The 27,888-nt window shown below is 37.6% G+C and overlaps 1 protein-coding gene and 1 long non-coding RNA gene across 2 annotated transcripts in view; both read right to left on the reverse strand.

The window, feature by feature from the left end:
• hoxb3a (homeobox B3a) overlaps positions 1-9,440 on the reverse strand; it is an 88,453-nt gene extending 79,013 nt beyond the window's left edge. Inside the window, exon 1 of the mRNA XM_072561253.1 lies at positions 9,353-9,440. The gene's annotated coding sequence lies outside the window, so the exon portion shown is untranslated. The remainder of the gene's footprint in view (positions 1-9,352) is intronic.
• A 13,458-nt stretch (positions 9,441-22,898) lies between these two features.
• LOC140465673 (uncharacterized) lies at positions 22,899-25,163 on the reverse strand. The gene is made up of 2 exons (XR_011955139.1): positions 24,071-25,163; positions 22,899-23,812 (listed from the first exon to the last, which is right to left on the reverse strand). It is a non-coding gene; the product is annotated as an uncharacterized lncRNA (long non-coding RNA).
• Positions 25,164-27,888: the final 2,725 nt, after the last annotated feature.

Consider the following 27,888-nt stretch of genomic DNA (forward strand, 5'->3'; position numbering starts at 1 on the left):
GACAACTCCCTACCGCTCCACACATACACGCTAACCAGTTCAACTTGCTGCTTTTTTCTTGTGACAACGTGGAACAGAACAAGATTTTCATTTGTAATTTGTTTTCAGACGGGTTGGCGACAGCAGGAACGCTAGAGGAGCTCTGAGTGTTTTTCATGTTCAGTTTTGTGATAACCAATGACTGAAGTAGTGATTCAATATAAATAAGGAGAAGTCTGAAAGCGTCATTGTAAATTTACTTTTCGCCTTTAAGAGGTGAAAATACAGTATTTCCAGAAGTATCCACATATATAATTAATATATAAATATATACATAGAATATGCTAACTTATCGTTTCAGTAGTTCAGTGACAATAGCATCTTCCAATCGGACTTAGAACCAGGAAAAAAAATTCCGGCAGTTGAATATTTATTTTGCATGGACACGGACATGGCTTTGAAAGTTTACACTTGTACTATTTGCCAATGGCAGCATTTTCTATCTAATGATAGTTCCAGGAGTGGGAGGTCGACGACTTCCAAATCCATAAGGGTCCATATGGTAATCATTTAAAGCAATACTGTATTAAGCAATACTGCTCAAATGACTTGAAACAAAGCAAACTGATTTAACCTTTGGTCTAACGTTTCTCTCTTGGCCTGCGTTGAATTAACGCAATGGAATCAAGATTCAAAGATTACTGTATTTTCTGCTCTCTCTCCACAGATGCTGCCAGATCTGCTGAGATTTTCCAGCAATTTCTGTTTATGTTGCTGATTTCCAGCATCTGCAGTTCTTTGGGTGGGGGGGGGGGGAGCTTTGAAAACATAATTTTCTTTCACATCGATACACACTTTAATCCGTTCAATTAGCTATTAAAATAGCAACTCGGTTTAATCTATTTATGTTATTTATCGTTTATCGAACCTGTTGTTACCGTATATTTTCAACAGTAGGAAATGAACTTCGTTTTTATACCACAATAACTCTGCTACGTTTCTCTGACTTTATTTTTTATCAAACCTCTTACGCATTGTGTTCACCATTTGAACGTCAAAACGAGTAGTTGGGTATCTATGTAGTTTTTATACTTAAAACCTGCCATATCTCTTTATTTTATGAAAATTTGTTTCGGAGTGTTAGAGTATCGAGTACAAGGAAGTAATCAAACAAGGGAATTGGCTTTTCTTTCTAATGGAAACGCGGATATTATGAGTGATGCAAAGTAAACAGAGACGTTACCTGCCTCAGATCAAGGAACCTCAAGCTTGCAGTACATTTGTCCACATTTGGGCAATTGTTTCGCCATTTATCTATAGCCATTAAATTAGACTTTATGCACCCCTGAGGTTTTTCAACTGGGATCAAATCTCCTATAAAAACACGTATTTGCAATAGCAGTTGAGTTAAACTAGTGTCGTTTTTAAAGAAAAGCAGAACTATGTAAGTTGGCTTTTTCCCGAGAGTAAAATACATTTTCTCTGTCAAATTCAGGCAGAGACGCAGGCGCAGTAAAAATAATTGTATTAACAAAACATAAAATATTAACTTTGAAATACTAGCCTCTACGGAATTTCGCGGACACAACTGTAAATATTTAAGAACAAAAAGTGATTAACACTGACGATGACAGTTAGGAACATTTTTATTGACAACTAACTAAGTCATTAACTTACAGATTTGATGGTGTTGTTTATTTCAACCTCAATTAAATCTGTTTTGGTGACTAACGTTAATTCTGCGCTGTCCGCGCATTTTTAATCCTCTGAAAGCAAAGCCAAAGAATCAGCAATGTGAATTGGAAATCCAATCCAATATGTTCCAGCTTTTATTGAACACGTCTGCAAGTGCCGCTTTCGCACCACTAAACGCCCCCAACCAGCCCGAGAAATATATCAACTAAAGTGAAATGAAAGCAGTTTTGTGTGAATAAGTGGGCTTCACTACTATTCATAAACCCGTAATATTTCAGAGCAACAATAGGAGATTGTAACGTTATTGCCACGTGAACGTGACACGCGTGGACTGGATTTTCTACCCCGAACTGCAGCAATAACTCTCCAGAAATGACTGAGCCACTGGTGTAAGAGAATAAGCAGAAGGATTACCCCGGCTCTTGCTTATAAGAAGACCCTGGGTAGCCGCGTGGAACAACCTAAAGCGCGGTTCATGGTATGTGAGAAATGGACAAGATTAAAGGACTGAGGGTGGATTTACACACATTATAGACTAGGATTATCGCAATATCTGAGTAAAGATCATCAAACCAAAACCTTGGACACTAACTCCCAGCAAAGCGCTTCGATAGCTGCTATTAGCGTCCCAAACCAAACAGAGAGTATAAATGCAAGATCCAGAACGATATACGACACTGCCATATTATATACAAAGCTCTGAACAAGAGTGCAGCCCATGGCGCGTATAGCTGCAGTCAGAAAGTTCATTAACATACTGTTCATTGTATAAACACACCGGCACAGTCTTGCATCATTGTTTTGTTAGACAGTTTATTGCGGTCAAATTTTGTAATCTAGTTTGAATGAAAATTGGACATGCGCTTGCACTATCGAAAATGGCGTTGTTAGTAATTAAAGTTGTTGTTCCCTTTTTTTATTTAGGATGCACTACTACGAACCGAGGGATTTCGATCCTTTTGGTGGAATTTTGCATACAATGGATTTGAGATTTCTTTTATTTATGAACAGTTTTAGCCAACAGTGAGACAAATGAATGGATAAGTAATATGATTATAATAATGATCTGTGATTAATTAGACCTCCACAACTCAATACTATTCTGTTAGTATACTTAATTTAGAAAAAAGTCCTTTCCTGTGAATTTGAGTGTCATTCATCTACGTCGGCCTGAGCCAAGCATATCGATTCAATTTGTCTATAAGCGCCGGTGAGCAGGCAAAATATATGGTACAACACCAAAAAAACAACACAGACTCATTTTAATCACAATATTCATGTTGTGCCTCCTTCGATAAAATCCTTGGGGATTTTAAGTTTTTAAAACAATAAACTTCAGAAAAAGTGCTGAACAGACTTGGGTTTGTGTGAATTGTGACTCGTGTGCTTCTACTTTATCGCAAATTAAGGTTGAGATTTACAATGGACCCCATGCCTCTTTACGAAATTCGAAACTCCAGATATTAGGGGTTAATGATAAGAATTGTTGCGCTGATTAAAAACAAAGAGACAGAACTGAGTGCGGCATAGCATCTGATGCTGGTGCCTGCTCGGTGAAAATAGGCCATGTATTTTAAATCAGGTTTATACATCTAAATTGACAGCACCTTCAGCAGGAATCCTTTACAGTGATTGTTAATGGATGAATTACAATCTCAACGCTGAATTTAAGTCAAGAAACCTTTTTGAATGGGTCACATTATTTTTCGAGATTCCATATAGGGTTCAGTGGCGGCCAGTTAACAGACCATCACCGGGAAGGGGGGAGGGGAGAGGAGGTGGGTAGACGTTACTACACTTATTGCAAAATGGCGACAGAAGTCTGGCTGCCTTGGAGAAAACTATGTAACAACTGACTTATGAAACTCAACAAACATTAATTTCTGATCTGTGATACATGAACAATAGATTGGGATTCAACAATGAATATCTAGTTCCAACAGTAAACAGAAACATTTTCTGTACTATCCTTGCAGGTGTCATAGTTTCGCATACCATTTATCCTTCAAATTCTAAACATTACAAAATTTGAATTTAACCGATTAAACTCCCAACCCTCACTATTCAATCCACTATAGGGATAAGATCTTATTCGTTATTTCTCAATCCTCTATTTTTTCCCCCTCTTCGTCGCTCGTTCAAGTGCACCTGGAATGGGTGAAATTGCAGAGCCGTTACACAAAGGCTATTTTATGCATTTGCCAGATATACTTGTGAAATTGAATGTACAATGATGTACATTTATATAATTCTGTTTTCATGGAGAAAGCTCCATAATCGCCGCACTGATGGTTTCTAATGCATAGATAGATACATGTAAGGTCATGAAAATGTTAATAACTTTGAGACCTTCCGTTTTAGCTTGAGGAGTTTGCGCAAGGGGATTTCCTCGATTTTTTTCCACAAAATTGACAACGATAATAAAAAAAGCCTCAGCAGTAATAACAAACCTAGTCCGCTCGCAGTGGTTGGGGGCAATATAGATTTTTATTGGTTACTAACCAACAATCTGCGGGAGATTCTTTTTAACTTACACAAGGATATATCAACAAAGTAAAAACGCAATGGGAACTGTACAACAATTTAAAAGCGAGAATGCGTTTACTTACTGGAATTAAATAATTATCCCAAATGTAGGACTGGATTGCACAGTATAAGCTCTACATTCCTAACGTTAAAAAAAAGTGATGTTCTCTGCTATATTCAGCTTCTTACGCCAAAAATATCGATGTTCAGTGTCCCGCAACACTCGCTTGGAAACCGATTGAAGCATAATCAACATATTTGCATATTAAAGTTCATAATTGCAGGGGGGCGGGGTCCGTTTGTTTTGGTTTTAGATCTTACTGATTTTAGTTCATAATTCATTTCTGGATAGCACGGCGCACGGTGAATGAGGGTGGAACGGCCTCGAAACGAAGCAACCTCGAGATGAGGCAAGATTCTGCCATCTGACAGAAAATTTGTCGAAAAACATGAATATAAGGCCTGCCGTATGGTACCAATCTAATGATGAAACTTCAAGTAACCAATTAGCATTTGAATCCGTGGTTATGATGTCCTCATTGACAGCATGAATTCAAATCGCTTATTAGGAATACTGCTCTGCACCCATCTTTCTGTTGATCTGTTGATCGTTGTATATCCGTCTATTTGGCTTCGTCTTCACATTACTGACGATGTGACCCCTTTTCTCTCTAAGCGCTGATGGTTTTCCTTTTAAACCATTTCTTTACAAGAATTCTTTCATATAGCCTCGGGAAATGCAGACGCATAAAATGTGAACTTCGTAATCAACAAACCATGTTTTCCCGTTCGCCTCTTCGGTGCGAACTTTTTCACGTCTTTGTCATTTTTTTGCCCTCTGCACTTAGAAACTAAATTCAAATCAAAGTTGTTCGTGTGCGCCTGCGAATCCTCTCAAAAGGGGAAGGTGGATGCCTCAGCGTCTTTCTTTGTACAGATTCCAAGCGTCTCCTGAAAGCAACTTCTGAAGTTTAATAAGGCACTATTCTCCACCATGACAAACAAAAACCCAAAACTCGCAAAAGCGAGGCCTACACCGCCCGTTTTAATTTTAAAAGAGGACAGCAAGGTGCGTTAAATATTTATGATAAACCTCAACACGAATCTTCCTCCTCCCACCCGAATGAAAGTATGTTCCACGTTAAACTGCAAACGACTTGTCGATTTTTAAAAAAAATTAAGGTACCTCCAGACGAGATGAGAAATTGCACACAATTCTTGGGAATGGGATATAAAATGTCTAAAAGAATCGCAGGTTTTGAATATTTTAAATTAAATGAGATTTGGTCATCATTTAAAACAATATATATTCAGTGAATTGCAGTTTATCTATTTCCTGTCAGCACCAAGTCAGATTCTGCGCCATATTATTAACAAATAAAGATGTAAAAATGATTATTATATTAAAACGTTCTGACTTATTAGTAATTCAAGTAAATGTATCTCGTGGCTCGTTGTTGGTCCTTGAGGGCTGGTAGTGGAGCGTTCCACATTAATTTCTCTCTGAATTTATGTCTCAGGTGAGAATGGTGTTGACTACAATTCCACGTTACCTTCTATGAGTCTATTCATCTGCGGAAACGCAGAATGCCACTTCCGTGTTGATTTGAAACTAACCCAGATTCATGACATCGTGACTTCGAGCTTGCGCCAAACAATCGCCCTCTCCAAATGCTGCTCGAAGGTCAAGTTAGTTTGAAAACCATTTCAAAACAAAGCCACAAAGCTATCACAGTGAAACCACTTGCATTTTCAGGGTTTACACACATTGCAAATGTGTCGCTCTGTCTTTCACTTTCTCTTGAAACTAATTGTCCTGCTTCGTCGCAGAGCTCAAACACCTGCCACCACAGAGGGGAACATCACTTGGTAAAACTCCTAAATCAAAGAGGATTAAAAGAATTGCATCAATTCTGCTCTCGATTCATTTTTATAATGGCTATACTTGGAAGGATTTTGCGTTTTCTTTCTCTCGCGGAAATTCGAACACTGACTTTGACATTGACACCCATTCCATTCATTCAGCCGTGGAAACATTTGAATGGATTTTCTACATATAAGAATTATTTTTTTTACCAAAAAACATGAAGTTACGGGTAATTATATTTCGAATTCTCCAAAAATATTATATAAACAAATTATATAACCACGAGGTTTTGTTTCCAATGCAACAGCAATGTATTCCTTTTGTATTGGGGTTTGTAACTGGGATCCGTAATTGACTTATTTTCGTTAATATAAGCTGTCTACAGCAACCCAACGTTTATAATCTAGAAATGAGTTTTCTTTTAATTGTTATTATCGTATGGAAGTTAACATTTCACATTTTTGTTACAGTTTAAACGAATGCTCAATTTGTTTTCTTACGGTCCAAAGTTGTCAGTTTAACCAGCTGGAATAGATTTGAATGTAACGTGGTCGCTTTGACCAAACGATCGGACGGAGAAGATGAGTTCATAAAGATGACACCTCAAATTCATTTTTAAGCATACCAAGGACAGTATTTTACCTCAGCAAATCATATGGAAAAGATTGCTCGTGAGAATGAAAGCAACAACACGGTTTATCATTTGGTTCAACTGATTTCAAGTTTCCGGGTTGTACAATGTTTAATCTACATTGTGTATTTGTAAGCAAACGCTGTGCTTCCTTGCCAACAACTGGCTAACTTTGATTTTCTGGCGACATCAAAGTTGTACTTATAAACCTAATCTGGAGCAACAATAAGAATTTGGACTCTGCGTACCTGCAAAACGTTGTAATTCTACGCAGTAAAGAGTATTTCGTGAATCGCATAAATTAAAATACTTTTCCAATGAATCTTTCGGGTAACAAACACATCTCTGCACAAAACAGCTTTCAAAAGAATCCACCCTTAAATAAAGGTGCGTCTAGAGGTGCACAAAAAGAATTGAGAACTCTTCCTCAATTCTGTAAAAAAGCACTAAACGCTGCTACTGTGTTCGAAACTGACGAATTCTTTTCAATGACTCTAATGGAACGCTGGCGCCTCAAAAATCTCGTCGGTTTTTGTAAAAGATTCACAAAGGATTTTCATAGAATAATTCGCAAGAAATGGCGCGAACACATTAAACAATATTCTCCATTTTCGTTCCATTTTTGCCGTCGAAATAATGCAATATATAAAGGGATCCTCCACGTAAAGGAGACTGGTTTGGATCTCACAACGAATGATTTTACTCCTGTGAAATTAAAATCCTTAGGAATCTTTGCAACCGGATAATTGCATATCAATGTCTGCTAATCCGCTCTGGCATGTGAGGTTTTACGTTGAGAGAGTTCAGTAACGACACTACAACAGCGGGTATAATGAACGAATTTACACTGACTATGAAATTATACATCCAAATAGATAAACAGACAAAATTTTAATATTCAATATTTGGGGATTACATATCTTCGAAAATTGGAAATTCCTGCTCAAATTTCCTAATTATAGAAGCAATCTTTTTTGTTGATCGCTCTGGAAAATATAAATCACTACTGTAGTTCTCAAAACATCCACGCGAGGTCGGTGTTGTTTCACAAATAAGCCGAAAAAGACCTTGGCCTTTAAATCAAAAAACCTATGTAATTAAATCCAAGGCTAAAAAAAAGTTCTACTTGCAACAGATACACTAACAATACTAAATGTCAATGCATTGCGTAGTTTCTATTTAAAAATTTAATTTCAACAATTTAGATGACATTTGTTCAATGTAATTATAAAATTATAAAAATAAAACAGCTACACAGGCCTAATAATTGCTCTTATCTAATGATGCTCACATTTCAATCGATTCATTCTCTTGTCGCGTTTTCTAATTTTGAACTTGTATCTATTTCGAGGGAGAAGACGACCATCACGTTGAAGAGACTAACTCTTGATATATTAAGTTACAGACCAGTTATCTTTTAAGCTCCGGGTTAAAAGGTTGTCTGTGAACTGTTCAACGATTTCTTGGGTTTCCTATCACGGGCAATGATTGATGCTGATATTCATAGATTTTGCAGTTACAAAATTAGAAAGGAAATAGACGCGACTTTGAACAATGTTTGTACATTAAACTGGCGTCCACTCTTCACTATTTTCCAATTAGCTGCTTCCAACACTCAAACTAGTCTTCTTGCAAATTTCCCGTTGTGACCAAGAAAATAAAAACACTACATTACCATTTAAAAATATTTTTGAAATATCCATATTTTTCTTCTCACAACCTCCACGACAGATTGTTAGGAGCATTAACTAATTAAATAACCATGGTTTCAGAAATCTACATTTGAATATGTAATTAAAGCAAGAGATAACTCTCACAGAGTGAATGATCTGCAACTCATTGTCAGACAGATTGCTGAGTTTTTCAATGTCAATAAGTTTCTCGACACATTTCTTTTGCAGAAGAACAAATAATATTACTGACAAACGCATTTTAGACTCATTCTAAGTGACCAGTCTTTCAAATAAATATATTGAAATCGAAATCGGTTATACAAAAGTAAACTTTGTTGCAAAACTTCAAACTATCCCCAAGCTCCGGGAAAACAGACAAACAAAACGCTCAGAAAGCTCCTGAAGATGCGATAATTCACCACACAACAGTGTAATTTGTAAACATGGCGCAAAAGATGAGAAAAATGGGCATTTATCCAAAACGCACTGAAATTGCAGCTGGTTCTAAAACCAGAGATCTAACGCAACAATAAAGCATTCTAAACCAGGTGGTGGCAAACTGCTTCACTTTAAATACAAGAGAGAAACTAAGTCAACAACCGTAGACAACAATTGATTAGTTACATTAGTTACAATCTTCTAACTGCATCGATCAGAGATGGCGGAACTAGCATCCAGCAGAGGGATAATTGCTAAACATGAGGGAATTGCTGCAGGGGAATTCTGCAAATCCAGTGGCAGAGTTAGGCTCCGAAAAATGGTGGGGTGTTGGGGGAGGGGACTTGGTCATATTTACTGAGGGGACCTGACTTTCCACATGTGGTTTGAAGTCTGTTAATAGTTTGATATGTTATTCCTGCCCTCGTGTGCACTGTTTCTATTTAATCAAAAGACAAACCAGGCCCAAAAGCTTAAGGTCCCTGAATCCCGCTCTTGCCAGAAGTAAGCTCCAGGAGCTACCAGCAACGCGTAGCCACTCACCTGTCAGATTGTTACTGTCTGTTGAGAGATTTTCCTCCCCTCCAAGACCATCATTTGTTACTTTAATGCTGCAGTCCTTCAGTGTCTCAACGAACATGGAATCTATGCTCATTCCCTCTCCCCTTCCGAACGGTCGCTGCAGATTTTATACCACATGCATAATATTACCGCTATTACAGCTTGACGTTGATTGCACCATCATGCGCATTATGCAGATTGAGGATAGCTACTGCGAAGCTTTTCAAAAGAGCCCTTCGTTTTCCTGAGGAGGCTGTTATATTTATAGGAAGTCGGTGCTGCGTGCACTTAACGCGTCCTTTGGTCAGTCGGATTTATACAAAGGAAAGTTCATTTCAAAATGAGTCGTTAGCATGTTATTAAAGATCAGTGAAATATAACTGTAGCCATAGCAACGGTTGTTGCCTGTTATTGGCGTATCATAGCAAGGTTACAGAAGATTACCTCCTGCGTCAGACACTGGGGAGGCTGCTCGTATGCGGATAGCCCGTGAATACATTCACCCTCCGCCAAAGGGGAGAAAATCCAGCGCCAAGTTTGAATCATTTTAAAATTCTTCTTTCTTCTGCTTTGAGGCCACTCAGAACCATTAACAGACTGTGAAACTGATCCGTTTGTGGAGTGGTTTGCAAGTTTGTTCTGTTAGTGGAATGTGTTTACTTTGACCTCGGGGTCAAAGGTGACCTTGACCCGACGGAAGTTCAAAGACAGTCCTTATTAGAGCAGAGGGACAAAAGACGGTTGGACATTTAAAACAGCTGGGGTTTCTGAGAAAGAGAGGGATGATAAAAAGCGAGAAGGGAAGGAATGAAGGGAAGACAGGGAGAGCAAGTGAAGGAAGACGTGGAGAGGAAGATATAGAGAACGAGGAGGTAAAAAAAAGCAAGAATTTCGGAACAAACTGAGCAGCAATTGTTTAGAAAAAGGATATATTTCCATTTTGGCCAAAATATTATATTTTTATTTTACTTATAAATGCTTGTCTATAATTGACTGTTTAAAACAGCGGAGCAGGCATCGGGAGCAGAGAGGCAGATAAAGCAAGGTAGAAGAAAAAGGTGCGAAGAGAAAACCAGAGAAAGACATGGAGAAGATGGGAAATAAATCGAAAACTGTAAACAACAGACAGAAACAAAGAGGGAAAGGGGAAACGAGACAAAGAGAAAAAAAAATACTGGGAAAATAGAGATCGTAACGGATTAGAGGCAAACAAACAGAAACATAATCGCCGTTTATAGCTTCTGTCGCTTTCCTATCGAAATGATTCTAGGAACAGCCTAAAACGTATTCCATTAAATCAATGCGTCACATCGAATTGACATGGGGGTGAGGGGTTTGAGGGTGGGGGGAATAAGTGTTTCAGAAAAATTAACCCACAGTACAATAGTAATTGTAGTGCAATTGATCGATAAATCCATCTCCAGAATAGGGTATAGATAATCTGTCCAGATTTGTAAAGAACCTTTGATGTAAACGTTTGAATCATTCTTTTCCTGTGAAACGCATTGCTAGTTGACATTCTATATCGTTTCATTGAGTAAAACGCTGGTCGATCCCAGTTTAATTATATATTTATGAATTTGAACATTACCAATTAGTTCCTGCTGGTAAGGAAATCGAGAGAGTCCTTCAATATTTTGTAGTGTTCTACCACGGGGTCAACATCGCCGCCACTTCCGTTCCCATGCAATCTCTAACTAAATAAATGGTGCTCCGGCATTATCTAGTGAGAACATGAGTTTTGAATTCACCTTTGTCCATTCGGTTTGTTTAGTTTAGAGAATAACGAAGATAAAGGCAAAGTTTGTTTACGCCCAACAACGCAACAGCGAGGGAGAAATACGTTTTTCCACTCGATAAGTAGTATATTCAAGTTGTTTTTTTAGACATTTCATGATCTCAGTTGAATTTCTCCTCCGGCGATCGATAGCTACAAACAGACATAAAAAGAGAGACTATGTGGAGAAAGACAACCGCAGCGAGAGAGATGAAAGGTGCACGAGAATACGATAGGGAATCAATCACAATGTTGGCGAAGAAAGATAAGTTTACAATGGACACATGTTGTATCCATACTCAATGTATGTCATGTGTAAACTGGGTATAAACCGGGCGCATGTTATGTATAGTTCAGGAAACGCTAAATGCGAGCAGAATACATCTTGATAACATAGTGAGCATAGGCACGTGCTGGATACATGGTAGTTACTAAACTCATGCTCGTGCATGTTGGCCAAGGTTAGACTCATGTTGGATACATCTTAAAATAACGACTGTACGGTATTGGCTGTACGGTCAATACTTGGTGCTGACTCCATGGTCAGTACATTTTGAGTACATGATGACTGTATGTTCAGCACACACTTGGTATATGCTAATTTCATGCTGGAGACTGCCCACAATGTTATATATCTATGTTACTACGTCTCCGTTTATTTTTCGTATATGAGGTTGCGTGCTACTTCGATATGTGCGCTGACTACCTCACCACCACCATTCTTGACACTCCAATCTCTCTAAATGCTAGCGTGTCAACTAATGATTGGCAAACAGGAATTTCCATCAACTAAATATTGGGAAGCCAGAGGCATTTGTCTCCGACCCTACCGCAAACTGTATTCCCTTACCAGTGACGTATTCCTCTCTGAGGAAACGATTTGAAGTGTCCCAAGACAGTTCGCCAATCCGATGTCAAATTAGTAATGGAAAGTACTTCCAAAAAACATACTCAGTACACTACTAGAACTGCCTAGTCCCAGCTTCACATCATTGTCAACCTTATTTTTGCTTCAGGCGATCTGCCATTGAAAACCTCATTCATCCTCTTGTTACCACTAGAGTAGACAATTGCAATTCATTCACGGGTGCCTCTTACTTTCCACCATCCACAAACTTCAGTTCATCAAAATATTTACTACGGTGTCTTGCCTGGCTCAAAGTCTCTTTCACCTGTCACATTTATTTATGCTCGCTGAGCTAAAGTATCTCTGATGAAGAAATGTTTCGATTTTAAATGTGGATTTCAAATCTGAGTCGCACCTCGTTGCTCATTTCGTTAACTACCTGTCCTTTCATCTTGGCACCTTGTGCAACCGAATTCAGATGCATCAAACGCCAAAATCCTAAATCGTTCACATTCACCCTCTGCTTGAACTTGTGATTCTTTTTCCTTATCTCATGCGGTTCAAAGACAAATTTTGCCAGATTACTTCGCCTATAAAAGGCACTTCCGCTTTTGACTGCATCAATGGCGCTTTATTAACGCATCTTGGCGTTGCTGTTCTATGCTGGGCTGTAGCTGGCTCTGGATAAGTACAAAATTACTTTGCAAAATCCTGAACTATTTTGGCAGTGATTTGTTTCACTTGGATTGCGATAGCACACAGCCTGTACCCATCCCTTAAATAAAATAGATTCTCTCTTAACAGTTCCAAGCATCATTTGTTATTGGTCATATCACTGAAGCGTAAAAGTAATTACTCTCATGGAACCTTGAATGAAATTATATGCCAACGTGGCTACCCTTCTGAGAGTTGAGAGATCAGCCTGTAAAATCGGTGTGAATATGTTTGAGGGATAGTGCCAAAGGGATCAGAGTTGCAGCCACGATAATTTACCATATATACTAATGATTTGGATGAGGAATTAATTTGGTCAAGTTTATGGATGACACAAAAATTGGTAGAAAGGCAAGTTGTGAGGATAACACAAGAGTCTGCAGGAAGATATGAAGAAGTTTAAACAAATGGATAAAAGCTTGGCATATGAAATATAAAGCAGGAAAATGTGGGATTGTAGACTTTAGTAGGAAGAATAGAGGAGCTAAATATTATTTAAATGAAGAAAGACTGCAGAGTTCTCATGGATGAATCACAAAAAAAATTGGGATCCAAGTTCATCGGGTAATATGGAAGGAAGTTAGAATGTTGGCCTATATTTCAAAGGTAACGGAGTATAATTTTGCTTGAACTATACAAAGCACTAACCAGAACAGAGCTATGAACTGTTTTGGGCCCTCTATCTAAGGAAAAATGCTGGCATTTGTGACAGTCAGAGAAGATTCACTGGGCCAATTCTAGGTATGGTGGGACTGTCTTATAAGGAGTGGTTGAATAGGTTGTGACTGTACTAGTTAGAATATAGAAGAATGAGAGGTGGCCGGATTGAAACATATACGATTCTCAGGTGAACTTGACTGATTGGATACAGAAAGGGTGTTTCCCTTTGTCGGGCCAAACAGCATTATTTTAGAATAAAGGGTCACACATTTAAAACGGAGATGAGAAAGAATTACTTCTCTCAGAGTGTAGTCAATCTGTAAATTCTTTACTACAAACGGCAGTGAAGGTTTTCCCAGACAGCACCGTTAACAAGAAAGCACATCATAAGAACGTTAACTGTTAGTCTTGCGAACATAACCAAGACCTTATTTTGGTTGTGTGCAAATTCTGTAACTTGTCCCCTCTAGATTCCCCTTCCACCCCTGAACCAGTTATCAGAAAGTTGTGCCGCTTGTCTTACAAATTGGAGGAAAGAGAGCATTGTGCAATTTGTAATTCTATTTATGCTAAATACTTAAAGTAGTGAAGATTACTGGGAATTGGTTGAACCCAAAATCGTGCATCATTTATGCCAGAACCCAGAACAGCCAAATACTGGACCAATTTAATCTTTCATTCGATTGTTATGAAAGGTAGAAATTAATCTTAGACATTTAATTGCATTTCATAAGCACCGTCTTCCTCATCCCCTTTCCATCCTAGACATGACAAATTCTGACTACTGAAAATGTTGACTAATATGGGCTGTGAGTCTGGTTTCAGTCTGAACTTTTTTTGTGATTTAATTTCTTAAGAATGAGCCTTGTAAAATTGTGACGTCAAATATTCCTGTTATACAATGGAAACCCAGTTATGTATCTGGAACAGATATAGTCGTGCAAAAATCTTCAGGATGATTCAAATTGTGAATCAGAAATACTCACTGAAACAGAATCAAACGGTGTTTAAGTTTTAGTGCAAAAATCAGGTATGCACTTTGAAGATCTTTGAATGAGCACAACTATGTTTTGCCTGGCAGGAGCATGGCAGTACGTTATTACAAAAACAAATTTCAACTGAACAGTCAACAAATATTCATTACTAAGTGTTATACATTGTAGCATGTTCCAAAAGGCGCCACAACATTAAATCCATGAGACAGATCTCATAATGAAAATCTATGTAACCACAGAAATGATTGAACATAGATTAATAATTAAGAAATTCCGCCCCCCCCCCCCCCCCACCCCCCGCGTTTCTCTTGACAGTGATCTGTGGGATTGTGAATCACTCAAGTTCCTTGGCTCAATATCAACTGGCCTGGGAGGTAATGGCACATTCCTCCTTTTGATACAATAATCTGTTTATGTCACAAAGTGTACCTGATGTGCCCTGTTTTCATGACTGAAAGCACTCATATTAATGCAGTTAATGTGAAAACAGTGATAAAATGCCAGCAACTCCATAAATGTTTAACCTCAAAGTGCATAAGGAACGTTCTGTGTCCTGATCTAACTTCTTGAATGTCTCCTTCATCTTTTAACAACAGGATCGCAGGCACAATTTCAGCTCACTAAGGCGAATAATTGATTGAGAAAAATTGGTATATGAACTCTCAAAGAATTACGAATAATATTTCAAAGAGAAATACAATATATTTAACACAAAACCTACTTGGCATAAGTTACAATTAAAAAGCTTGAACTGCAGGAATCAATTTGGTAATTAGCTGTATTAGACTTCTTCATTGTTTGTTACAATTGTGTGCCCATGCACAATTAAGTAGGTCCATCAAATATATTTTTAAAATATATTGTTCATACTTTGTTTGCAATTCCAAGATATTACCTGGACAAAGGATCCCTATTCAATGCAGTCAGGTGAAATTCATGTTCTGACCGGCTGGAAAACCTTAACCTTAATATGTCTGAGAATATAATTATTGTGTCTTTTCACTGGTGTTTTTGAAATACATGAGTAATACTCCTATAGTTCACGATTTGAGTCCCAGCTCATCGAAGTGCATTACATTATATCAGGATTGTCTACTTGGTAATTTTAAAATGCACTTTTGTATATTGCAGAGTTGAAAACTTGTTTCTGTAAGTATTATTAAAGTATGATCTTTGAACAAGAAGTGTATAGAAACCACCGCACAAGAAAGGCCAACAGACGTATGAAGGCAATTAAACCCCACATGGACTCACTTTTTCCACTCAAGCTCATGTCTGTTCCCCAATCCACTTTGTCTGATATATTACATTTGACCTTAAATTCAACAATGCTATCTGCTTCAGCCTGTCCATGTGGCAGCGAAGTCCAGATCCCCACCATTTGTCTTGTAAAGGCTTGCTCCTAGATTCTTTATCCCACCTGTTAGTGACTGTTCTTTTCTGCCTAAGCTCACAAGGAAGATCCTTTTTAACACCCTAACTGAAGCTTCCAATTCTTTACCAATCTCATTTAAGTCTCAGATTTTTCTGGAATTAAATTCAGTGTTCAAAATCACCTAGAGGGTATGCATTACCGATTGCAAAAAAAAACCCCTCTATATCTTTTCTGAACGTTCTCAATTGTTGTATTATGGGAATCAGATTTCCATTTTCCAAATTTGATCTAACAAAATTTCTATATTAATTCAAAAAAGTCTATTCTATTCTTGTATCTATTATTCTCCAATGCACACAATACTTTATATATAATGTTTGTGGTGCTATGAACCTGTTTTGCCACTTCAGTGATCATGCATCTAGTATTTCTTTAATTATTTATTACATAGCTCCATATTTATTATCCTTTCACGAAAACGTAGTGTCTTTTTTTTCACCTACACAAAAAAAATCATCTCACAATTGTCTAAATTAAATTATATGTGATGCTTATCCAATTAATCTGCATTCTTCTTCATATCTTCCTACATGTTGAAAACATCTTGCACTTTATTTGTTATACCCTGCAGTTTATAACTACCTGAGGTGTCAACACTTTCTGGAAATACTGTACTAAGTATTTCAAAATTAGCTGTCCAAGAGAAATTCCTGCAAGAGCTCGCTTCCTATGTTCTGCAAACATGAGAAGTTTCCTCTAACTATATCTTGTATTCTGTAGCCATCATTCAGTTCAGTCAGCTCCCTGGCCTTTGATTCCAAACAACCTGATCTTTCTCAAGAGTCCAACCAACACAAAACATTCAACGAGTCAGATAAACCACTTCCTTGCACATGTCTGTAACTCTTCAAATAACTCAGCAAGATACTTTAAACAGATTATCCATTAGACCATAGTCTCTATCTTGTTACGTGACCTTTTTACAAAGGTGTATACTTTCTACGAGTGACACTAAGATAGAATCCTTATTTTCTGTAGTCAATACATCTCTTGATTAGTTCTAACTGTACGTTTGAAGATGGGAATTGCATTTGTTGTCAACAATTGTACAGTCTCTGTTTATTTTCCTATAATTTTGTATATAGATTTGGTTATTATCAACCCTATTACCTCCTTTCCAATTTAGTTCAGTAACTTTGTGCATAATCCATCTGGACCTGGGGTGTTTGTCATACTTAATTTTGTCTAGCTTGTCATTCTCTCCAAGTCAACTATTGTAACAATATGAATTTTTGTTGGACTCACATTGCAAAATAGACTACTGCATCTGTGTATGGTGCAAAATGTGCCTGCTTCCTGTTCTTGCAAATCTAGATAAGATTGTACAAAACAAAATCAGAAATTGTTGGGAAAACTCAGCAGGTCTGGCAGCAGAATTAACCAGTGATCCTTCTTCAGAACACTTCTGCAGACTCTTCTTTAGAATTAGGAAGGCATACTTTCTAGGTAAGTTCTGAAGAAGGCTCTCTGGACCTATGATTTGGAGATGCCGGTGTTGGACTGGGGTGTACAAAGTTTAAAATCACACAACACCAGGTTATAGTCCAACAGGTTTAATTGGAAGCACTGGCTTTCGGAGCGCTGCTCCTTCATCAAGTGGTTCTTATTCTATTTTATGTTTGAGGAGTATACTGTGTTGATACTGCTCCTGTTTTCAGTGTGCATCAAGACCCGGCATTCAAAGGAAAAAAAAATGCAAATCAAACAATTAAAATTCTGAATTTAATACAAATTTGGCAACCACCTGATGAAGGAGTGACACTCCGAAAGCTAGTGTGCTTCCAATTCAACCTGTTGGACCTTAACCTGGTGTTGTGTGATCTCTGGACCTAAAACGTTAACTCTGCTTTCTCTCCACCGATGCTGGCAGACCAGCTGAGATTTTCCAGCAACTTCTAATTTTGTTTCTGATTTCCAGCATGAGCAGTTTTTAATATACCTAACAATGATTGTTTCATAAGGAAATTATAATCCCTCAAAGCCTCAAAATTCAAATAAATTGCGAGATGAGGAGGAGAGAGGTGATGATTTATAGCTTTGTGTCCCTAGATTGGAAAATATTTATTTTACTCAATTAGTTGAAATGTTCTGCTGGAAAAAAAGTTCAAATCCTTACTGTTAACTCCAGGATGAGAATAGATAATATTCTTCTTATTCTATTTTATGTGTGAGGGGTATACTGTGCTGATACTTCTCCTGCTTTCAGTGTGTATCAAGATCCGGTATTCAAAGGAAAAAAAATGCAAATCAAACAATTAAAATCCTGAATTTAACACAAAATTTGGCAGGCAGTGTAAAAGATTCTTTCAGGCAATAATTATCTTTCATGATTGGAAAAGAAAGTCCTTCTTGTCAAACGATTTTACCTTTCGGTACTATTGCGGTCAGTCCAATATTGTTAATAAACTTCACATTCTCCCGAATGTGGCATGGTGGCTCAGTGGTTAGCACTGCTGCCTCACACAGCCAGGGACCTAGGGTCGATTCCAGCTTTGGGTGACTGTGTGGAGTTTGCACATTCTCCCCGTGTCTGCACGGGACACCCTCCGGGTGCTCTGGTTTACTCCCACAGTCCAAAGATGTGAAGATTAGGTGAGTTGGTCAAGCTAAATTGCCAAGGGTTGTGTAGGTTAGGTGCACTAATCGTGGAAAAATGTAGGATAATGGGTCTGGTTAGGAAAATCTTCGGAGAGTCGGTGTGGGCTTGTTGGGCCAAAGGGCCTGTTTCCACGCTGTAGGAATTCTAATAAGGGAAGAGTCGAGAGAATCGCTATCCTGTTTTGAAATTAATATGAAGACTCGGTAATTAAAAATGTTTAAATCTGGGCCGAATCCGGCCAAGCAAGAATCATTTCACCAGGCAGAAATGTTTCGTTAAATAAATGTGATATACGTATCTGTGTTGAATATACAATATCAGGAAGGTAGAATCGTCGTTATATACCTCTCCGCCTCTGTGTATCATTGTGGTATAGATTTACCAGCATTTAAAGCGCGCCATGTTAGGAGGTGGGAGGGATGATGTGTTGTATTAAAAATAAAGCTTGAACATCTGGATGTAGGTTTGCTCGCTGAGCTGGAAGGAATGAGTTAGCAAACTCACATTCAAAACTCAAACTGAGATACAAATCTTCTCAAAACTCGCTAAAACTTGAATTCTTTTTAGTGATAAAGCGAACACTATGAATTTTGTACGCTTCCAGAGCTGTGGTGTCACCACCAATTCTGGCCTGTAATCCAAATTTGTCTACAATGATTAATCCTCAAGGTTTGGTTATTTTTACGAAGGTGGGCGATTTCCACGTGACATATACACTTAAGAGCCAGCCGGTGCATTCATATTCAGATTATATGTTAAAGTGTTTTAAAACTCGATCAAAAATTGTAGCAGTTTTTATATTGTCAGAGTTTAAAGTTTGTTTAAACCTGAACGGCCTTCGACATCTGGTCCTACCTAGAAGTTGAACTAATTTGTTTGGTTAAAAGAAACAACTTCACAAGTGGAGATTCGGTGCCGTGTAAATGTTGTTTAAACCCATTAAAAACTTGTCACAGAATACGGACTGTGACTACGTTAAAATTGAGTGTGAGGTGGGGGTTGGGAGGAAATCGGATTGGTGGGGGATGGGGGTGGTATTCAACAGTCTGCTAAAGTTGGAGTCTACCGCAGAGTGTGTTCAATTCTATCGACCTGAAATGAACAGTATTTTTGTTCAGACCGAAAATGGACTTGTCTGCTACTTCCTTTAATTCAGTCATTAATGATAAGAATGTTAACATAACGCGTCAGCTACAAACTCCCGGAGTAACCGTTGTTGCATCTTTGTTTATATTTAGTTGGAATTTGTCTTTCTCTTTATAGACCCAATTTTGATGTTTGTTCGAAGGATTGCTGCCTCTGTGTCTTCTTCCGTCAGCGTCTGTTGACACATAAAATTTATACAGACAGGCAATAAATTGTCTGGCTGCTGTGTGCTCTCCTATGCAGCGCCTTGCAAACTCATCGATTTTAAAATGTAGTGACACGTGATACCTTAGTATCTTCCCACATTTAGAAATCTTAATCTCTGAATATATTTTGGAAATGCTTATTTGCTTATGTTTATTTGCACTTTGCTTATTTTGGGAAAGATATTTTAAAACAACTCTGAACAAAATAAGCAAACTACTGTGAAAGCAAATTGTACTTGATCATGGATGTTTGGTGCGGCGTCCTCAAAGTTGAAAGCACCATTAAATAGTTTAATTTGTAAATTTTCTGCATATGTAGGAATTGTAAAGTATGGGATTAATAAATTAGAAAAAACGTCTTGTTGGAATTCCGTTGCCTCTGCCAACGCTCTGGGCAGTTTATGACCGTATCTGGGCGACTGGCTGCAAATGAGTGAACTTCGCTTGTTATTTCTGTCGGGCAATTGTTTTCCCTCCTGTAGTTTCTAACCTTGAAATGGTTCCAGACTTAAACTTTATTTCCTGGACGCATTCCCCTGTGGAACTTAGTTGTCGCTCATTCAGGAGCGGATGTTTATTCGAGTGAAAGTCTAAGGCGTTGGAAAGTCAAGTAAAGATTCAATTTCGTTGAGTTTTTTTTTCTCCCGCAACCTATTTTTGGTGACAATGCTCAGAAAACAGTTTTATTTTAGATTAGGGAATGTTTAATTAGTACACGTGAAGCTGCATTGCCAAAATTCATTGCGATTTAACATATAAAACGATCTAAAAGGAAAGGAATTAATTTATTGCAATTCAGTGTTTCAGCTGCCTCATTAAATCCTTGACAGGATTTAGCTTCAGAATGAAATGCGTACCATTCATTTCTTGTTTTTTAAAATATGTATCACAGGACAATGCATGGTGTCTCATTTTACGACAACGTTCGATGTAGTGAGGCATGTCACGTGTGATGTGGTCAGGTGATCGTGTCATAATTGCAACATTACTGGTACCAAGCATTAAGGATCCAACATCCTAAAGGCTGCAACGTATTTTTTAGAAAGAAAACACGCTGTTGATTCGTTTCATTTTAGTCTAGGCTGTGGTGTCAATTTAAAGTGGGGCACCCAACTAACGACTGAATACAAACATTTTGCGTCAAACTAGTAACGAATTGATTTCATGTTTTGAAACGAAGAATTTTATGTATATATAAAGGCCTGTTTTAGGCGACTGTATTTAAATACAAATCATGTTGTCATAATATTACCAAACCATTAAATAGCTATTTCAAAATATACCATAATTATTTGTTTTCACTAAATTTCTTGCCAAATGACTCCACGTTTTTACTGATTGTGGTATTTGATTCAAAATGTCATTTCAAGGTGACTTGAGCAATCTGTCAAGTAGACAGCAAGTAGTGTCGTTAGATTATAGCGGTGTGTCTGTTTAACAATAATTTTAATTGCAGGTCTATTGGGACACAATAGACACAACCAAAAATGAATACACCATGGTCCAGTGAGAGCATGCAAGAATTACCTTGAAATTGCCACTGTTCTGCCAATCAAACATGTGGAATGTGACATAAATGTGGTTAATTATTTTCTTTTGAAATTGAAGGCAAAACTGAAACAAACGCTTTGAAACATGGATCACCTCAACAATTTATTTACACCGTTCGAACTGTGTTCAATGTGAAATATATTTTCCCTTTCACTTTACGGACTCGTTTCATTCCCACACTACAACCTAGCAAAACATTGAAGGAAAGCGCTATATTTTTAACAAGAGGAGTTGAATGAGCCATACGTTGCTTAGAGACTTTCACATACCCCAACACTTTTCTCTTAGGAGCTAATAACGAAACCTTGTATTAGACTGGATCCGCGGAAATAATCGACAAAAGAATGTTTTTAAAAATTGTTGGAGATAACATTGATTTAAAGTTCAGTTTATGTTTTGTTACAATTTATTCAACAGCTCGCTGCAGGTTTGTGGCTTAAACCCGAGTAATGTGTGATTAATAAATATATTCGTCTGCAAATCACTGAATCAACATAGAAATCAACAATGAAATGCATAATGCTGAATACTAATTAGCAATACCAATGGCCCTGCACCATTGCAGGACTAGATTCTGGACCCAGGTGAGCTGAAACATGCTTGAATAAAGTTCATTGTCGAAAATAGTTGATGTGTACATATTAACGTCAAAACAATTTTAACTAGCTGACAAACAAATTACTGTGGTTCGGGCTTGTTTCACAATGCACTCGATACCCACTGAGTGAAAACTATTATTTGATATTTATAGGAAATGGTTAGCAAATATATTTAACTATCGAACATTAACTGGCACAAAACATATAAAACAAAACGTTCTAGTATGTTTCTAAAATGCAAATTTATATCTTTGTCCAAATGCGTGCAAGAATTTCCTGCCAGAAAATAGTTTTCACCGACCTGCTGTTTTATGTTCACATACCTGCTTCCATTTTGCAAAGAAAATCTGCAACTACTTACAAAAAAATCACTTCCAGAACCTCTCAAAAATTATAATTGGAAATAATTTTATCCTTGATGAAACTTTTAAAATGTAATAGAAGTTAACCATAGCGTCACACCGAGAATGTTGCAAATTGCATTCTACAGATGTGTAAAAAAAAAACTGATTAATTCCAGAATTATAACTTTTGTGAAAATATATCGAAAAAGAATCCATTACCACAATGTGACTATCCGATTTCGGTGGTTTTTAGTCTAGCCTTAAAAATAAAGCAGGATAATTATTTTATTACGTATTTAATAATAGAAAGTTGTACAAATAGAAATACAAGAGTGAGACTAAGAAAGTGGAGAGAAAATTAGAGTTTCTAGATGTACACTGGAGGCTGGAGACAAAGGGCAAGTTAATCGTTAGCGTAGATTGGAAACTTTCGCCTATGGTTTATTGTCCTGCATTTATAACATTTTTATCTTTCCTTCAAATTTCTAGTATTCGCCTAACATTTTCCGTTTGGTTGAATCTATTTTGTACAAAAAAAAATTTTAAAGCTGTAGATTTATTTATATATATAAGCGGAAACAACTAGCTTTAAATGTTCTGCAAACATCACAAAACAATCGAGTTTATCACATATGTAAAAGGACAGATTAACGTGACAGGTTGAATATCCGTTTTTAATGGTTGCCTAAGGGACTTGAAAGAAGGCACAGTGTCACTTTAATACCCGCACGCACGAACTTTTATTTTGTCCCGATGACTCATATAATGCTACTCCGAATGGGGAAAGAAACATGATATGTTTCACAAAATAAGATTCGCTTACTCTTAACCGAAGCATGAATGGGAAAAAAATCGTTTCCCTGAAAATATGCTGCATGAAAGAGTTTATAAATTTATTCCCACGCTGCACATTTTCGACGGGATTACAATATTTTTAAGGTCTTAGTTTGCAATAGAACGTTTCCGTGACTTTTTAAAAAGTAAACAAAAACAACCTATCCACAGAACAAATCGCAGCATTTTTTTTGTAAACAGCGATTCCTGTTCTAGAGACACAATTGGATTTTAATCATTGACTCATTCAGAACAATGTACTCCTTTAAACCGCAAACTGCTCTAGACGAGTTGCTGCTCCATGGAAATTCTATCCAAGAACATGATTGCAGACATCTTCCAGAATTCATGCAAGCTAAACACTTTCTTGCCAATCCCTAGAAACACGAATAAAGTGGGATGAATCGTCAAGGAATCTGCGCATTATAGATCCCAACGTCGGCGGACTGTGGCTGTCCATAACAACCGCATGAAGCTCAATGTCAAAATTGTAGAGATATAATTTACAAAGTTGATGAATAAAGTAGGCATTCCTTTTTATTAAAGTAAGTTGTAAACGGTATTTTTTTTTGAAAAAGAGATCAAGGTGAAAACCAATGTCCTTCATGTACTTCAGGCCAAAGTATCCAAATCATTAAACAAGGCCGTCCCTTTGAAAATAACTAGGCGATGCCAATATATCACTGTAAAGGTGGAAGAGAGGGACATGAGAAGTTAACATCTGTCTGGCAACATCTGTGGAGAGAGATCAGAGTTAATGTTTCGGGACGATTTACCCTTCCTCCAGAACTGAGGAGTTGCTTCTGGAAAAGGAGCGAATCGCAGGGAAAAGTTGTGAACGAATTTCGAGGCTTTCGGGAGGGGGAATAGTGTTAGGAAGCACATGCCGGAGTTTCGAAGAAATGAGCAAGAGAACTTCACAGATACAACGAACAAAGCAAAGAAAGACAGAGAAGCAAATATTGTAAGGGGCATGATGAAAAAAGTACTCACTCTTAGTAGGTTTGTATTCTATACAGGAAGCAATCTAGCACAAAATGCCGACGTGATTCGGTTTACAGCGGTCAGGGATGAACTTGAGACAGCATTAACAGAAGCAGAAGGCGTCAGCATTCATGCAATGTGTGCAGATATTAACTCTTGCAGTACTCGAATTTCGAATTCCCAGTTTGCACTGGATGTAAAAGTTCCATTTCACACCTCGCGTTTCCGGACTTCGGTTACCATTTCGAAGAAGTTGCGAAACCGTAAATCGTCAATGTTTCTGTTATTTTGTAATAAATGTCAATATTTGCAGTATCTCTTTAGTTTGTGACACTTTCCGATATTTAAAGACATACGCAATCATCATAAGCTCAAAGGACAGGAGGCCTTTGCGCATGCAAATTTACGCAATCTCTGTTCCTTTCCATACACTTAAATGTATATAAACACAGCAAAGGTGCCATATCGCAAGAAAGTAGTGAATGTAAAATACATATCTACCGTGACACATAAAGGGATGGATACGCAGGCAGAGCAGCAAACACATAGTTGTTTCAGGAACTTTTCGTGAAAGTAATGTTCACGTGAAGGATATCACGTGAAGTTATGGAGGGAAAGATGATAGCAACGTTAAACGGATGTTTCTAGAAACATTCATTAATGAAGAAAATACATAAGACATTGAATTCTTATCACACTTTGCGAATGATCTTGTAGCTACTTGTCAGGTTAAAGGAATTGAAACAAGTTACTTTAGAGAAATGCCATCCATCCTCTGAATTTTTCCTTACCCAGGAAAGTCAGCACTCAGTGCCATTATCGTGAAGCACTGGATACTTCTGAGGTTTATCGGAGTTTTGTAGGGCCTGGATTTTAAATTGCCCTCATAACTGACGAAGACACCGACAAGCTTATTGGCTTAATATTGAGAAAAGCGAACACAATGTGGACCTTTCCAATAGAAAACTGGAGAAGTGATCACAAAACAACATTGGCAAACACACATTTTTGTATTTTATCCTATAACCTGTCGATATCTCCATCTAATTGAATTATCATGTATTGATAAGCAAGTGACGTACAATGAATTACAAAGAAGCACGCTTACTGTTGTAATTTATGTGCTTATTTTAGTACGAAGAACACGGCGTAAGGAGTTCAACAATGAGAACAGCTTTCCTGTAATGGCTAGTACGCTCTTGAACTTGAAACATTGACGGATGTACTAACCAAGGTTTTTTTTTAACTGAGTAAGGGAATCAGTAGAGTTGATGTACATGTTTACCTTTCCGTGACTCTGATCGATACATTTTCTTTTGTTGGCGAAAACATCAGAAGGATGGATCTAAGACAGGTAACGGAGTTCAGCGATAATCTAATTTAAATATTCGGAACAGAGTCGAAGGACTGAACAGCCGATGTATAAGTTTTATAACATAGAATCGCTACAGTGTGGAAACAGGCCCTTCGGCACATCAAGTCCACACCGACCCTCCGCAGAGTAACCCACCCATTCGCTTAACTAATGCATCGAACCGACACATCCCAATTCACATATCCTGCGCATCTTTGGTTTGTGTGTGGGTGGTGGGAAGAAGCAAAAGGACCCGGAAGAAACCCGCACATACACGGGGAGAATGTGCAATCTCCACACAGACAGTTGCCCGAGGCTGGACTCGAACCCTCGCCCCGAGGACTGTGAGGTAGTAGTGCTAACCACTTAGCCACAGTCCCGCCCTAGTTTGCAGAATGTCAAACATTTTTGAGTGATTTCAATATGCTAAGAAGTAATAGTGAATGCTAGAGCAATATTTATGTGGGAACGTCCAGGAAAATGTGACTACTTTCCGGACCTAAATCTTTTATAGTGGAAAACAGAAAGGAGAACTAGATAAGATGTTGATTTAAAATAGATAGCAGCATGTTCGTTTCAGCTAGGTAAATTAGAATCATTTCACGAGGTTGAGATTGTTCAATTCATACTGATTATCTGAATATGAAAAATAATCAGATTTGATGAAATAAGGTGAAAAGTGGAAAGGGATTTTAAGAAACATCAACTACAGTTACTAAACTCAGTAGAAAAACGCAAAAATAATTAGAACACAAGCAACGTTGCATTTTCCGTCATAGATGTGCAGAGTTTGAAATTCTAGATGAGAGATGAACAATCTTTAAACTGTTAACATTCGAAAGTTTCTTCTTTGCAGAATAGCAAATTCAACAATATTTGAAAGCCTATAATCTAAGCCCCATTCTAACATGAGTCTTCTACTCATCGTACTGTTAAAAGACTTCAGTGTAACTTCATTTAAGGCAGATTCGTATATAAACGTGGGCACGGCACAGTTTCACATCCTAAAAAATGCACAATAGGGCAGATACAACCATGCCATCAGTAAAAAAAAACAAAGCGCCTACAATCATCCACTACGCAATCTGAGCATAGCTGTCTACATGAGTTGATTTTATATCCATATGGACATGTCTAAACCAGTTCTGTAGTAATGTTAATTTAGACAAATGATTGAAATTGAGATCAATCAGCCCTACGTGAGCTCTGACTGCAGTCTTGGAAAATAACTGAGGAGCGGTAGTCAATCGGCCACTCTAAAAGTCTAGGCTCTTCGGCAAAACAATGTGATGAAGAAAGTGGATTACCTGGTATTTATCTAGAAATAAGTCTTTAGAAAGTAATTTGAGTTCTTACAGTGTACAAGTTAGAGGTCACTTCGGGTAATATGTTTCGACCATTCCATCACAAAATACTTACTTGCAATGGAGTCAATTGCAGAACCGAACAACAGAAATAGACCCAAAACATACAGAGGATGAACTGTTAGAGAACTCGACTTCCATAATCTAGAAGATGTTCAAGTGAGACGCCACGGCAATTTGAAATACATTTCGTCCAACGATTCGTTAAACTGACATCAATTTCGGGAATTCCAGCAATTAAGAACCAGAGAATATGCGCTTTTTTTTTCCAAAAGAAGAGACTGAAATCTGGCAGCATAGCCTTAATCGACACAGATAAGTAACACAGGATGGTTTATTAGGAAAGATTCTTTTCAATGTTTATTTTCTCGAATTTAACTTGCATTGTATTCTTTGGCTCACACTCTGTTTTGCACACGCATATATGCTCTTCGATTATGCTTAACTCTAAACTAGTGGTATTCAAATATGATCAGGTATTCTATTACATTGCCAAAACTGACTACGAAGAGATGTTACATCTCAGATCAGTGCAACAGACGATTCTATTTGTACTAACTCTTCATGGTTTTATATGTTATGGTGCAGTTCTTTCATGAAATGACCAGAGATTAATTGAAATGCAGGAGTTTTGGAAAGTACTGGTTTTGAAATGAATGCTGTTTTTCGTCCTGAAACTCATTGGTGCCTGTTTGAATCGTTGATTTTGAAGGACCAAACCTAAATAATCATTCTTATGTCCGAGGTTCGAAATTAACGGTTCTTCTCTCTCAAGCGTTTTTCTGAAAAATAATTAAAATCAAATGGCAGGGGGTCTGACTCTCCTGAAAAAAACTTGCATTTTTTGACAGACGGCCATGTAAGTCCAATACAATGGCCTTGTGTCAATGTTTAAAACATTAAACTAAAGTAACAGAGAAACTGTGAAGATGTTGCATCTGTAATGAATTTAGTATATTTTGACAAATAGGAGATAGTATCTGTATTGTACACTTACAGTTTCAGAAGGGAATGTATTAGTTGAATGCATAGCCCAGTGGTTCAACTGCAGACATCTTGTGAAACTGCAATTTAGTATTGAGTTAATCATTAAATACGAAACATGCTTT

This window comes from Chiloscyllium punctatum, chromosome 42 (genome assembly GCF_047496795.1).
Source record: "Chiloscyllium punctatum isolate Juve2018m chromosome 42, sChiPun1.3, whole genome shotgun sequence".
Taxonomy (NCBI): domain Eukaryota; kingdom Metazoa; phylum Chordata; class Chondrichthyes; order Orectolobiformes; family Hemiscylliidae; genus Chiloscyllium; species Chiloscyllium punctatum.